The 16,922-nt window shown below is 32.8% G+C and overlaps 1 protein-coding gene across 4 annotated transcripts in view; it reads left to right on the top strand.

The window, feature by feature from the left end:
- Positions 1 to 4,475: 4,475 nt before the first annotated feature.
- LOC134690641 (protein FAM167B-like) overlaps positions 4,476 to 16,922 on the top strand; it is a 31,217-nt gene continuing 18,770 nt past the window's right edge. The window contains exon 1 of one of the 4 annotated variants that reach the window (XM_063550622.1): positions 4,476 to 4,613. The gene's annotated coding sequence lies outside the window, so the exon portion shown is untranslated. Of the gene's footprint in view, positions 4,614 to 7,128; positions 7,257 to 12,905; positions 13,022 to 16,741; positions 16,866 to 16,922 lie in introns of those variants that run through there. The other 3 variants (XM_063550623.1, XM_063550624.1, XM_063550625.1) reach the window with 3 other exon arrangements.

The following is a 16,922-nucleotide window of genomic DNA, read 5'->3' as shown; positions in this document are numbered from 1 at the left end:
GTTAAACATTTAAACAAGGGTTGATTACTACCCAAAAAAAGTTGTTGTCATGAAAATTTGATGAAATTATTTGATTTTTACCACTTATATCATTGCGGCATACCATGTATATGACAGTTAACATAGCCTGCTATAAATACTGCATAAACTCACAAAAATCTCATATATTATCCCAAATGAAAGTTTTATACCTTAAATTTTATTGACTGATAGTAAATAAAACAGTTAAATGACCATGACTGCACTTTTGATCAGTTAATAGTTCCATTACTGACACCAGGTGTAAAAAAGGGGGGTCAATATTCCTTGACTCTTCAATACCTTGGATTTTTTATCAAACTCATTGTAAAATTGTGGAAAGTCTTTAAAGCAGTAGAACAAACAAGGATAAATCAACAAAAACTGATCTTGATATTGAAAGTTTATGTTCCTCTAGTCCAAAATGAGATTTTCAAGTATTTTCTATCAAAGGCTTACATTACAGTCAGTTTAAATTGAGCTGTGAAATTTGTAATATGAGTCGCATTATACTCAGAAAGGATGTTTTTAACTTCAAATTGACTAAGGATCAAGAATAAACAAAACAAAAGATTTCTGATCAACTTTTTTTGCTCTTTAGGTGTCAGACCACCAATTACTCCCTCCAATTTAGAACGTATGTAAAAGTAGCCCTACTCTGACACAAAATAGTGCCTTTGATGTACTTGTTTACTTAAACTAAGCAACAAATATGCAGAAATGAAACTTTTGGTGAAAGAGACATATATCTAGATCATTTTGAGCCAAAATTTACTTGTCTATGAGTTTGCATTAAAAATTGAGGATTAATGCACTCCATAGTATACTAATTTTAGATTTTCAGAAAACCAGGTTTGTTTTTTTGAGTATCTCTGTTTGATGGTCAGTTAATTTATTAGAAGGCTTTAAAGGTATGGTGAAAATTGACATGTAGAATGCTGATACATGTACAATTCAGGATATACCTGGTTTCTATGAAGTTAAACTTAAGGTAAAATATTTAGAAAGCTGTGGAAATTGCAAAATTTGGTTGAACAGATAGGGATTTTTAATTGGTGGTCTGACACCTGGTAAATTTTTAAAATATTTTTGTAAACTTATAAACCATGAAAAATTGAATGTACATGATTTTTTATTAGTTGTATTTTTCTTTGAACTAGCTTTCAATAAGTGTGAGTTCTCTAAGATCTGTTCTATCATGATCATGACTATGGGGCTTTTGTGTTCTTGTAAGTTTAATATTTGTGATGTATATTTTGATCTGATAAGTTAACAATGTATTTTAATAGTCAGACTGTCAGATAGTATAAAATTGAGAATGGAAATGGGGTTGTTGAATAGTATGTTCAAATGTTGAACTGTTATTAACTTGTTATAAATTGATACTTGTAATTATTGTCTTTATTTTTATTCATTTTTTTACTTATCAATGAAATGCAAATTCATACCCAAACGGCAAATGGGTTAAAGGCAATTGCCAATGAGGCATGTGCATAACTCTCCAAAAGAATAAAAAAAAATGATACAAAGCTGTTTAATAATAAAGAAAAGTTCAAAAGGGGGAAGAGTGTTGTAGACCTGAACATATATAGGTAAATTAACTTGTTGAGTTAGGGAAGATCTTCTTTGGCTAAATTGGTTAGAGCGCAGCCTCTAGATCTGAACAGAGATAAAGGTTTCAAAACTACTGGTACCATTCATGGATTTTTCTCATCATTGGCGCTGTGAGCAATTACTGCTTGTACAAACAAGCTATAAATACCATAGGCGCCTGGCAGTTTGATATGGTCATTGTGGTTGACCAGCTTCCATAGGATGACAGTGACATATCTAGGTGGAACTGGACAGATGATTTCTGAGTAGATGTCTTGGATTGTACCTGTGAGTTGCTCAGATAGATGGTATATGCAGCCCAAAAAAAAGAAGAAAAAAAAAGACCTGGAGATATAAATGTAGTCTAACTAGTTGAGTAAGGGAAGATCTTCTTTGTCTCAACTGGTATTAGAGATCCTAAGATTGAGGGGTTGTATCCTGCTGCTACCACTTCCATGGATTTTCACATCAATGTCATCATTGCTTTTGAATAAAGACTATTATCATTAATGACATTAGTGTAGGGTTACACCCAGGTTACGGGAGGTGTTGGAGCCCCACAAGCATGTTCAACCAAAAATTAATCCCTTTTGGAAGTTTGTGGTGGGAGCAATTTTATAAAATTATTGCCCTATAGACATATTTATAAATACAAGCATTCCAAGCGTTAATTTTTGTTTGATTTTAAATAATTTTTTTTGAACAGCGGTATACTACTGTTGCTTTTATTTACACTAATATGCCAATTTGACCGCCATTACGTAAAATCAGACAGGTTCCCGTACGTAAACTTTGACATGATAATTTAAAATATTTGATGTGGCAATTTAAAAATGATTGTTGCTTGACGTCAAAAGGTGATTCTGAGTCTGTCTAAGGTCATTCGGAGGCAAGATACAGCTAAATACCGAAAGTGTAAATACGTTTATTTCAAACCTTAATTGGAATATAGTGATAAAATATAATGACCCTGGTCTAAAATATATATAGTTTACTGAACATAAATTTGATGAGCCTCTCTCAATCCTACTTACGAAATCCCGATATTGAAAAGTGTGGAAAGTATTGCATTATTCACATTTTTTGTACTGTATGTAAAAAATACAAAAAGGATCAAAGGATTGTACTGTTGTAGACAGTCAAGTGTTCTGTATAGTTTTGACGTTTCAGGAACAGACCAGAAGACTTTTCAGTGGTTGTTCAATAAACTTACAAACGAATATGCATTCCAGGCATTCCAAGCATTCCAGGCGTTAAAGATATCTCAAAATATGACATTTCTGTGACCAAAACAGAATCAAGCTGTCTGCTAAATTATCATAATACAGTGGCATTGATACACAGCCCAGACAGATACATATTAAATGTTTACAAAAAGCTATTTATACAAAATATAGTGTGTTTTGTTTTCACACTTTATTTATTGAAAAACAAGGTTACTATTATAAAATAATGTAAGTTTTTTTGTTTGATTTTAATTATTTTTTGTTGTTTATCACACGTGCATAATAACTTCTGACTCAAACGCGGAAATGCATTGAAATTCCGTAAATTACTCCCTTACATAGATTGATCGAGTTTTGATTTATTTTAGGGCTTCTAATCCAAATATCTAGAAATGCATAAATTAATAGAAATACAATTGAACAGAGTCAATTCTCATGTATAATATACAATCATTGTTAAAAAATATTCTCACCAATCCACACACAAGTATTTCTTAAAAGTAAAATAACAATTACTTAGTACATGTAGTAATACCCGGCGAACACCACGCAAAAGACATTAATCAAAAGGTTAAACATCAGGGGCGGATTCAGGCGGGGCGTGACGGTCGTGTGCAAATTTAAGTTTGCGCCCCTCCCCATAAACATAAAATCCTGTTTCCGCCCTTGAATATATATAAAATGAAGAACGAAAACAACTGTCATCATGGCATTCCAGAATTGATATGAGTATTTGTATAAAATGCTGGATAATGATGATGGAAATTTTTAACGTCCTTGACTGACTATACAGCCCTTGCAACGTTAAATTAAACCTGACTGACCTATCACTAAGAAAAAAATCCAGGTTTTATGCAAACCTTACTTTAACTTAAAAGGATTGGGTTATGTTTTTTTGTCCCGAGAGCCAAGTTAGTTTTTTTTCAAGCAAAACACAATGAATTTCAATATTTAACAGTACATGGTATGTGGAAAATCTGGATTCAAATGATTTTTTGGGTCATCGAATTGGGATTTATAGAATATTTTTTTTAGGAAAAAAACATACCCCCCTTTTTCATTGAGGGTAATATTTATAGGGGTATAATATGGGACTGATATAGGGGGTCGCATTGAAAAAAAATTTGTGATGTTGGATATAGGGGACCAACAAGTTGTTGATCAAATTAAAAATATAAGCGCTAGAGTAGTTATCACTGCAAAAACATTAACCTATGCCTGTCATTGAAGGCCGTCAACGTTTTTCCACCGCTAGATTATTTTTTTTTACTTCTGTGTAATTTTGTGTTGTTGCCACACTGCCGCATCGCCGTTCAGAAGTACCGTCACGACACCGAACAGTACGAGATAGCGAAAATATCTTTTAAAAATAAATTTTAGATGATTTATTACACTAATTATGCAAACTTACATTGGCGTCTGCACATATGTCAACAAGAACATACAATTGTGCATGTAATATAAATGTAACATGGTAACAAAGTCATACATTCAATCGTATCTAAATACAGAGAATTTTGTATTATATAATATTTATCTTGACAAGATTTCCTTATTACAGTATCTTTGATGCACTTATTAATGAAGGAAAATGAAAGTTAAATATACATTTAATATGTGATACCTTAATAATAATTCCAAGATAAGTTTCTAAATGAGTACATATTATATACCGATACCTGTAAAGTGATATGCACAACATGTATGATATAATGTTAAATTGACATATGGAAACAGTTGATATACTTTACTTGATAAATAAAGATCGTTAAAAAGGTAAGAAAATTATGTTTTTGCACTGGTTTCCAAATACAGAGAATTGCCCATTAGACTAATATGCATGTGATATTTTTTTTACAGTTAATTCAGGACCCCACGTTGCGATAGGTGCAGTTTTAAATCTTATGCTCAAATGTGCAAATATTTGTTTTTGAAATCAGGATTCAAAATCAAATTAATTCGTTATTTTAGAATCTTAATAAAATAATTGAATAACCATTGTGATAAACTGATTGAAAATTGTGAAATACGTTCACTGTTTTGTGAAGTCTGTCATTCAAATTCAAATTTCGTTACAGAATAGAAAAATATCATCCTGACATACTGTCCTTTTCCAATCATATGTGTTAATGTGTAAGAATTGCCCATATATATACATATGGACGTGAGGTGCTTTTAACATTTGAGTTCAGAACAACATGTAGCGAAAAAAAGGTGCAACTTTTAATCTTATGCTCAAATGTGCAAATATTTACTTTAAAAATCAGGATTTAAAATCAAATCAATTCGTTATTTTAGAATCTAACTAAAGCAATTTAAAACAACCATAAAGATGAACTAATTAAAAATAATGAAATAAGTTAACAAAATGGTAATTATCTGTGAAGTCACTCAGTCAAGTTCAGCAAAAACATACAATTTTAACTGACTTTTGGTACCAAATGCGATTCAATTCACCTGGATCTGAAATAACATTTGTTGCTAGTTAACATCTTAAAATCGATCAAAACTGTAATTCTTCTAGACTAAAACATGACATAGGTTTAAAAGAAATTACAGACAGTGCAATATATGGCATATATCCACTTAAACACTTAAGATTTTAATCCACGTCTGTCAAAGAAGAACAGATGAAAGGAATTTTAAAGGTTATTAGAAAAAACGGAACAATGTGATATATATATATGTGATATATCACGAAGGAGCAATTCGTCGGTTTTTGAACTAAAGTACATATACATGTATTAACCGCATTCCATAAATCCGGGTTAAACCATTTATATTTTTTTTTGTATTAGGTTCACCCTGTCTACAACAAAAATAAATTTCTGAACTTTGAGCTTTCTTTATAGTAGTGGGGGATACAAAGTATTTTTTCTATTATTTTTTTTTTAGAAATGAGCATTACAAATGTATGTTTCAATGAGTTTTGCAGATGTCAGGACATTTTTAACCATTAGATGTTGAAATTCTGAAGGCAATTTCTCACCTAAACAAAGATAATTTTAATGCGATTTTTTTCTATATCATGAGTATATGCAGTGTTAAATACGTTTAGCTGTTCACACAAAAAATCTTTCTTATTTATGCATAGTTCAGATTTAGATTTATTGTCGGTTGCTTAACGTTCAGTGGCAAGTATTTCATGCATTTCTGGACGAGTTGATTGAGGATATACATTTTAAGAATTTTGGATTCTACTTGATTTGATTTTATATAACTAAAATAAATAGTCGAAATGGGTAACTGTACATAACACTTTTATAACTTTTGATGATTTTGTCTGATACACATATGTACGTTAAATCTGGATGATAACTTTAGTGTTAGATTACGGCAAATTATATAAATCTACTCGCCCTACGGGTATATTTATTTATAAATCGACGGTCATCTGACTGGCCACTTGCCGAAGGTGTATTTCAAAATAGATAGGAATCACGTTTACTGCATGATCTAATACAAATAGGAAGATAATACACAACATTTCTAAGAATGCTAAAATTAGATGGTCATGTCCCCTGTCTCTGAACAAACTATCATTAACTATTTTTAAATTATTAGTGCAAATTATATGCAAATTATACTGGATAGAAAATGGAAGAAAAAACATAGGAGGACTATCCATTGACCAACCGCCAAACATCTATGCATGCATATTACTTTCTTCAACAAAGAAGGGACTAAAACATTGTGTCCCGCTTAGCACTAAAGAGATTAATTAAACAGCTACATTTGATTTAGTTTCCCCAGTATTTGTGAAAAGGAATTTCATATGATTGACATTGTATAATCAGGTGTTGCTAAAATACCAGAAAAAGACACCATGGTAAGAAAAAAAAACCGGTTAATTTTTTAAAATAGTTTGGCCCATTTTCTTCCCGAATTATTTAAACTTTAAAATTGATATTGTCACTTGAAGAAGCTAATACCACTCATTTGACTCTTGTATACAAGTTGCGTATTTATTTAGTTCTAATTATTTACAAATACTTAAGGTTTAAATCTATGCAGTTTCGAACGATATTGATTCAAGATAGATATGTAAGCACATTTAAGTCCAATTATATATTATCGTAAATCATTTCTCGAATTTCAAATGAACATACCAAGTCTTATCTAAATCTTAGTCAAAGTTGCAATTCAACTATAAGTATAATCAAACAAAATTTTCGCAGTAAATTCTTGTTAAACACCAGAAAATCACCATATTCAAACAGTTTTAAAGATGTCTATTTTGATATTCAAGGTTCGATAACTCTAGTGTTAAAGGACAATCAGATAAATTTTACATAATAAATATATACTATAAACTACGGTTGAGATGTATGCATACAATTACTTAGTTTGATGGATTTAAATATAAAAGGTTCGAATTATTTAGAATTTCGTGAAAAGAAATTAGTTTCGATAAGACAGGTGAGTGAATAATTTTCCATAAATATATTTATTTAATTAAGCGTATTTGTATGTTTGTCATGTTTATGTCTGCCAAGGTGGTGCAAACGATACCCTCAATTAAGAAACTGGAAACTTGTACAAATATTGCATTGAAAGGGATCAAAAGGGTAAACTCATTTGGAAATTATGCAAAGGATTTTTTCCGCGTTAAATTTGTATAATCATGTAGGTCTATCTTAATGATCATACATATTTGAGGATACTTATGTGGATACATCTATAGATTTCAACGTCCCATCTTATAAATGTTCACAATTACTGAGGAGTCATGTAGCAAGTGCCAATCGCAAAAAAGAAGAATAAGTGAAGCTTGGTTTTGTTCCCCTAATAATGCATGCAAAACTGATAAAATAGATATCAATTAATTTAATTTGGAATACCTTTAAATTATAAAGCGTTATTTCTGTTTACTATCGCACTGGGTCGGTACCACTGCTGGTATACAATAAGTCTTTAATAATGGTATCGTAAGCTTAGAAATTAGTGCTTCGGTATTGATGAGATATCATGGGGGAATATCAGTCTTCCAGCTCTGGTACAGACCCAGTGCTATATATATATATAGTAAATGATAACCGCTAAACTCAGCCGTTGAGAAATAATCAGAAAACTAAAGTTCAATCTCCCTAGAGCAAAGTTGGCCTAAGATCTCTGGATTTGGCTTTCCCTTTTATGTCCTTTTGTGCATTTAGCTCCTTGCGTTTCCCTGTCTTTTGGCCGGGCTTTCTAGTGTTGATTTTGGAGCCTTCCATATATATATATTTATAAAGATTGGAATGTCATTCGGACGCACACAAATATTAAAGTGATATTGCATTTACTGGACCAACTTGAATTTGTATTAAACGCATTTAGGATTGACATCGTGTTAATGTCTAGCTGTCAGGCTTTTTTTAAATGTTTTTAATGCATGCTTGATCATTGAATTTCCCGAAAATAATTGAATAATTTCTATCTATATGCTCAGAATATTATGTATATTAGTTTTACAAATATGTCGATTCAAAACTGATTTATGAAATCTATACCATGCAAAACAAAGTACAAAATCTGTTAAGCATATGCGACATTGGAACGCAATAAAAATGGACGAAATCTAGTTACTTAAATTTTGTTAAATGAGTATCTTGTTTATGTGATTAAGTAGATATCCCGTTTCCTCCTTATATTTACGAGTGTATAGTTTCAATGTTGACAAGACAAGTTTTCTCATGTCATGGTCCATTTGAATATAATTGTATCTGAAATTTAAGATTCAACCAAGTGCATTGTATAGTACCTCGAACTCTGTTGTCGGTGTATTTTTTACGATACTTAAATGCTCAAATTGACTGTTTAATATTCTCGTATTTCTTTTTGAAACAAACTATACAAATAAAGATAGATGGAAAAACGAGAAAATACATTATTTGCCTGTAAATAGGCGTTTAACAACAATGTTACTGCATATATAACAAACGAAACAAATACTAAAAGTAATTAAAACACGGTTAAGATGACATAGAGCACATTTTATTGCACTTTTTAAATTTTCACACCATTTACTTGGCCATCATTTTTGATTTATTGTATTACATTTTGTTGATTTTTTAAACTTCACATGCATGAGGTACGGGATGCAGTCATTTACTTATGTTTTCGCTATTCTTCATAAATATTGTCCGTTATTCTCTATTCTTTATATTGTAACACCTCATTATTCTCTATTCTCTATTTTGTTGTGGTATGATTGTCAAGGAGAAAACTCTCCACAGGAGACCTTCAAAAATGAGCAAAGCCCACACTGCATATATAGTCAGCTATAAAAGGCCCGAAATAAAAATTACTAAAAATTCAAACGAGAAAACTAACGGCATATGTATGTAAAAAGAATGAAAAAAAACAACAACATGTAACACAAAACCAACAGCTGCGCCATGAGCGCATGATACTGAGGGGGAGGACAGGGGGTACCCTTCTCCCTTCTCCCATCCCTCTTCTCCTTTCTCCTACCCCTCTTCTCCTTATTTTATTTTTTCAAATTTACCTGAAAAAAGAGAGATATTTTTTTTTCATATATTATTTTTTTCTCCAACTTTTTCTCCTTTCTGACAGCCTTCCTCTCCTTTCTCCTACCCCTTTCTCCTTTCTCATACTCCCTTTCTCCCTGTCTCCCTTACCCCTGTCCTCCCGCTCGATACTCCCGTCGTCTTGTGTGAAAGTTTAATGCAATAATCATAAATAATGTCTGAGAAAGTTTAAAGCAATAACCAAATATTGTTTTTGAGATACGAACGGACATATGACCCCCCTCTTTTTTAAACAAGAGTGTACACGCTGAAATGTCTCGCCTTCTTTACTAATCATTGATATGATGTCAATAGTCCTAAGTATAAAGCTTTAATAAAAACTGTCACATAAACTTAACATAAGATAACCAAGATAACTAAACAAAGACCAATGAACCATGGTCAAGGTCAGATAAACCATACAAGGCAGCCATGTACAGCTAACAATGCTTACATACAACAAATATAGTAGACCTATTACTTATAGATTAAGAAAAATAGACCAAAACACAAAAAAATAACACTGAGCAATGAACCGTGAATTTGAGGTCGAGGTCATATATATTAAACCTGCGCGACTGACATATAGATCATAAAATATTTCCATACACCAAATATAGTTGAGCTATGGCATGTAGTATTAGATAAAAAGACCAAAACTCAAAAACTTAACTTTGACCACTGAACCATGAAAATGAGGTCAAGGTCAGATGACATCTGCCTGCTATACATGTACACCTTACAATCATTCCATACAACAAATAAAGTAGATCTATTGCATAAAGTATGAGAAAAACAGACCAAAACACAAAAACCTAACTATAACCACTCGACCATGAAAATAAGATCAAGGTCAGATGACATCTGCCCGCTAGACATATACACCTTACAATCATTCCATACAACAAATATAGTAGATCTATTGCATAAAGTATATGAGAAAAACAGACAAAAACACAAAAACTTAACTATAACCACTGAACCATGAAAATGAGGTCAAGGTCAGATGACACCTGCCTGCTAGACATGTACACCTTACAATCATTCCATACAACAAATATAGTAGATATATTGCATAAAGTATTAGAAAAACAGACCAAAACACAAAAACTTAACTATAACCACTGAAGCATGAAAATGAGGTCAAGGTCAGATGACACCTGCCAGTTGGACATGTACACCTTACAGTCCTTCCATACACAGAATATACTAGCCCTATTGCTTATAGTATCTGAGATATGGACTTGACCACCAAAACTTAACCTTGTTCACTGATCCATGAAATGAGGTCGAGGTCAAGTGAAAACTGTCTGACGGGTATGAGGACCTTGCAAGGTACGCACATACCAAATATAATTATCCTATTACTTATAATAAGAAAAAATTCAACTTTACAAAAAATCTGAACTGTTTTTTCAAGTGGTCACTGAACCATGAAAATGAGGTCAAGGACATTTGACATGTGAATGACGGAAACTTCGTAACATGAGGCATCTATATACAAAGAATGAAGCATCCAGGTCTTCCACCACCTAAAATGTAAAGCTTTTAAAAAGTGAGCTAACGCCGCCGCCGCCGTAGCCGCCGCCGGATCACTATCCCTATGTCGAGCTTTCTGCAACAAAAGTTGCAGGCTCGACAAAAAACTAAATATCACTAAAAAAAAATTGAATCAAAACCAAAAAGTATACAGATCTTAAGATCAATGTAACAAAGAAGTGTGTAAAATTTTAAGCAATAGTCATTAATTGATTTTGAGATACGGCGTGACATGTAAAAATACCCTTCCCCTTTTTTACAAAATACTAAATGACTGAAAAATAAAATTTTAAACAATCACCAAAAAGTTTACAGATCTTAAGATTAATATAACAAAGAAGTGTATAAAGTAAGCAATCATCATTAATCGTTTTTGAGATACGGCGCGACATGTAAAAACCCCCTCCCCCTTTTTTTACAAAATACTCAATAACTCAAAAATGATCATTTGACCATCATAAGAAACAACTATAATAAGTTTCATGAACTTTGGATAAGTCGTTCTCAAGTTGCGGCGAGACATGTTTACGCCGGACAGACGGACAGACGGTATATTTTGACGGGCGTATAAAAACGATATTTGCATAGTTTCCTCAGTCGTTCCTTCAATTTCATTATTTTCTATGTAAGTTAAATTACACGTTCAACCATGCGAAGTTGTAGCTGGTAAACCATTATAATAACAAAACAAAACCGAACAGGCAAACCAAAACGAAGAAAAATACAACAAAATTAAAGTATGTGTAACCAGGCGATGCTTAGTTGGCTCATAAGGGTAACATCCTTTCCAGAATCAATTGACAATGATCGTCGATTTCGTAGGTTAAGTTTTAAAATTTTAGACTGAAAAATCTGAAAACAAAAATTAGAAACCCAATAGAACTAGCTTGGGTAGTTATTGTTATTATTTTTTTTTAAGTTCCTGATGTATATAACTGTGTTCACACTTTATGCACTGTGCGTTCGTATTTGTGTTCGTAGCTGATAAAATCATTTCAGAAAATTGCAAGGAATTCGAAAATTAGAACATAGGCAACAAACAAAAAAAAGAAAAGAAAAGAAACCCAATCTTTACGCACTGGTTGCAATTGATGCCAAAATTTTATGGTCAATCAGTGGCGACCCAGAACTTTTTGTAAAAGGGGGGGGACTGACTGGCCGCTCCAGTCATGCTTCAGTTTTTCCTTATATAATCAACCAATTTTTTCCACAAAAGGGTGACCCGGGCGCCCCAGGACCCTTCTTGAATCCGCCTATGTCAATTAAACCTTAAACATATGCACCAATGGTGTGCTCATCAAAACAAAAGCTAAAGTTATTTAGTTGAACCTTTAAAAAAGAACCGTTGGTCAAGATGACGGTTAGTCAATTAAGCTAGAAGCAAGGATGTCACGTTTTCTATAGTATGTCTAATAGCTGACCAAAACTTACAATATAAGCCAAAACTTGCAATTTTGGAAAAGTTTTAAATTTTGACTTTTTATCACATTTGTTGTTATCATTTCGCTTTTGAAATAACAAAAACAGATGAGAAAATTGCAATGAGTTCACGCTTTTAAAAAAGCTCTTGTATAACTATTGTCAATGGATAAAGATTTCAATCACTATAAAACAGTATGATAATGGTACTGAAACTAATAAAAAAAACTATAACGACGGGTGGAGGTTCATGGGAAAGTTTAAGTTGTATTTTCCGTATTGTCTCGCAAGCGACCGTCAACACATTTATTCTGTAACCTTAGACTGTATTTGTCAGATCAAAAACTATTTATATACAAAAATATGACGATCCACAAATTATTATTATTAATAAATATGAAAAAATATCATACATAATTCATAAGGAATAAATTATTATGAGATTCATTATTTACAGAATATTTTTTTCAAATTAAAAAACAAATCTATGAATAAGCACAGTAACTAAAATAAATCTCATATCTGTGTAAATTATAAGTTTACAGCGGTTCAAACCTCTTAGGAACGCTATTTTACAATTGACTAATTCTCAAGTAAATGACCTCGGATTACAGTAAGGCAGTACGTATACGAGACTTTATTTAATTTTATGGGATTTAAAGTTTCAAAACCTGGATAAATCGTCAATAAGAGGAAGATAGACGTTCATTATAGTAGGTAGGGTATTTTTGTACATGTATCTTTAAATGCTAGTCCTTTATTTTCAAATTGTTAATTTGAAGACCATTGAAATTCTCCTTAAATGAGTAATTTTATACATTTACGAAACTTGTGTGTATATAAATGTACTCTTTATTTTGCATTAAGGCAAATCGAGGTTTCGACAAAATTTGGTCCTACATTTTTGAATGGTTAATTTGATGTTACTGTATATTACATTTTTTCCTAAATCATGTAAATGGCGTTATTTAACATCATTTTGATTTTTTTGTCCATGTAAATTTACCATTTATTTCGCAGTAATGCAAAACGAGGTTTGGTCTACTAGTAATTATAATTAACTACTAGTAAGTTAAACATGTATATGCTTATATTAAAGTTTCTTTGTTCTTAAAAAAAGTAACGAGGAAATACATGCTTTTTTCGTAAAACGGAAAACAAATTCATGTTTGTTCATATTACATGAAAATTATATATAAATTCACGAAAATTATACATAAATTAAAAATCTAGACGTTTTCTCACTAAAAACAAATTACTCTTAATTGTCAATCTGTTGTTTACACACACCCTATACATCATTTTAAAAACTTTAACATGCAAATACACAAATGAATGTCTTTTCTGTCGAATAACATATCATTTGTTCTACTTTTCTTTTCGGACATGTAAATTAACGTTAGCAAATCATGTAAAAGGAATATGCACTTTGGTAAGATGTTAAACTAAATGTTAATATTCATGCTAGATTTAAATAAACTAATTGAATTCCTCATGTTTTGGGACAAGATGTAAGAAAATCCTGTAAATGATAACATGTATTGTTAAACATTAAAAGATAATGTATGTAAAATAAGGATAAAATAATCAAAGATGTCGTTTATATTTTGTTTAAAAGATTTTATATAGAATGTTTTGCATTACAACACGAAACTATTTGCAAAGCGTCGGAAAAACATCGACACTGATTCATCTTCAGAGGGTAGCCTAGGGACATGGATTTTTGCAGTCGACTCCTTACTAGAGATAATACCCTTTGATGACAATTTATTTTCATTTTTGCATTATATGATGACCTTAAAAGTATTGCTATACAAAATATAAACACGAATATAGCAGACATCGATATATGATGGATGATGGAAGTTTTTAACGACCTTGACAGATATACAGCCCTTGCACGGTCGGCAAATAATAATATATATAATGTATATTTGTGTCTTATATACTCGGACTATCTGGCAATATACCCCACTATACACACATACTTTTTCTATGGCTGGGTTATTCAAACTGTGATAAAGCACATTTTTAAAAGTTACATTTAAGCTTAATATTTCAACCAGGCCTTCTCAAGTTTTATTAACTGATTTATAAAAGTATAGTCTTATTTTTTGTCATCATAAATTATATATTATCTAAATAAATATATTTCTGTCAATTATACCGTCTTAGCCTAATATACCATACACATATCATTTCATAAAGAAAGTCATGTAAACCCATATCAAAACAGATGTAAATACAATTTTGAAATTTTAAAATTTGTTAAAACGATATAAAAACAATCCATTTTCTATCCGACGACTTGATGTCTGAATACTAGAACCGATTTATACTACGAATTAACACGAACTCACAACTCTTCCATAAATATGGGTCCAATAAAAAAGAAACTGTCGTTATTAATAATCACCTTCAGATACAAACGGTGCCCAATCTAATTAAAATATTGATCTCTGATTATGTAGTATAACGTAATCAGAGATCAATAGAAATAGATGTCGATATACGTCAATGATTGGTTGATTGATTGTTTGTTGCTTAACGTTCAGTGGCAAATATTTCATGCATGTTCCAGGACGAGAACAAGTTTAACAATAACTACAATAGGTAGGTCTTGTAATAGAGGTCATCCGAGATGATGGTTGGGTAAATTTGGACTGCCATTGGAAAATGAGCGTCTATTGGATAGGGGCAGAAATTTTTCCTTGCAACAGGCCATCTATACGGACCCCTGAAAGAGTTGTTGCAAGGGTTCTTAACGTGCAAAGAGCGTGTTACGAGGCATCGGATTTAACGTCCTTATTCTGACCGGACGTGGCTTCAAACTTGATACATCCAGCACAGCCAAACGAACGCCCCACTTTGGCAAGCGTTTTACTGCCGGTCAGGAGAACCCCAAGTGACCATGTTACGTTTCCCCAGTCACTCTTGGGGAGATACTTCAATGAAATAGCTACTCGACAACACAAAACATCCTTCAAAATGGTATATTCTACATTCCGGTCCCCATTATTAAAACAATAAAGTACTTCCTTAATGTAAGTAGTTGAACTGCTGTATCCCTATGTTCTGTCAGCACTAACATTGTGAGTTCGAATCCAGCACGCGGCAGGTGCACTCGACTCCATTGTGAGTTCGAATCCAACACGCGACAGGTGCATTCGACTCCATTGTGAGGTCGAATCCAGCACGCGGCAGGTGTATTCGACTCCATTGTGAGGTCGAATCCAGAACGCAGCAGGTGTATTCGACTCCATTGTGAGTTCGAATCAAGCACGCAGCAGGTTTAGTTTAAACATATTTATTTATAGTGGATTGGGAAACAAGTTTTGCAACTTATATTAATCCCTTTCCACTTTGCGGGTGCGAGTGCTGCCTTGTAGCGGCATTAGCCTACTCTTTTTCGAAATCTACAAGGGTGTCTTTAACGTGCAAGAGATATGGCTCTCTCTTAACACGGGTCAGCCATTTATCGTCCCCGTCCGATGGACTATCATCGTTTCCTCAAGACCATACTCGCGAATGGTGTCAAGGGAGAGCCGAAAATTTGACAAAAGGTCGAATCCAGCACGCAGCAGGTGTATTCGACTCCATTGTGAGTTCGAATCCAGCACGCAGCAGGTGTATTCGACTCCATTGTGAGGTCGAATCCAGCACGCGGCAGGTGTATTCGACTCCATTGTGAGGTCGAATCCAGCACGCAGCAGGTGTATTCGACTCCATTGTGAGTTCGAATCCAGCACGCAGCAGGTGTATTCGACTCCATTGTGAGGTCAAATCAAGCACGCGGCAGGTGTATTCGACTCCATTGTGAGGTCGAATCCAGCACGCAGCAGGTGTATTCGACTCCATTGTGAGGTCGAATCAAGCACGCGGCAGGTGTATTCGACTCCATTGTGAGGTTGAATCCATCACGCAGCAGGTGTATTCGACTCCATTGTGAGTTCGAATCCAGCACGCAGCAGGTGTATTAGACTCCATTGTGAGGTCGAATCAAGTACGCGGCAGGTGTATTCGACTCCATTGTGAGGTCGAATCCAGCATGCGGCAGGTGTATTCGACTCCATTGTGAATACAATCTTAATTGGCTAGAATTGTTAGTTTTACACTACCGAAGGTTTGTGGTTCACTCCGCGAACTGCACCATCAATAAAACCTGATATCCATGGAATAGCGAAATAGTTCTGAAAATGGCATTACAACACCAATTAATCAATCAATCGATAATTATTTTAGTTTACATATACTTATGAGATCTTTATTGACAAATTTAAGTAAAATTTAACATCGCATGTCTGATAACAATGTATATGTCAGTTTTGGCGAAGGGTCAAAAATTTAAAAACTATTTATTTATCCGATTTGTTTTTATGTTTATGTTTGATTAAATAAAGCCGTAAAGGCATTCTATAATATAATATCATTACAAAAGCTAAATGGTTGTAAGTAAATAACCTGTTTTGTGCACCTGTTAGTCAAGTATCCACTTTATGAAAAGTACTGGCCAAGTGTCCACTCAAAAAATTACAACAGGAAAATTGAATTTCTAAGTTGTGTAAGTTTTTTTTATTATAATAATTTACATTTATAGATTACTTTACTAAATACTTCA

This window comes from Mytilus trossulus, chromosome 11 (assembly GCF_036588685.1).
Source record: "Mytilus trossulus isolate FHL-02 chromosome 11, PNRI_Mtr1.1.1.hap1, whole genome shotgun sequence".
Classification (NCBI taxonomy): Eukaryota; Metazoa; Mollusca; class Bivalvia; order Mytilida; family Mytilidae; genus Mytilus; species Mytilus trossulus.
The sequence above is the reverse complement of the archived record's forward strand: the minus strand, read 5'-3'. Positions and strand labels throughout refer to the sequence as shown.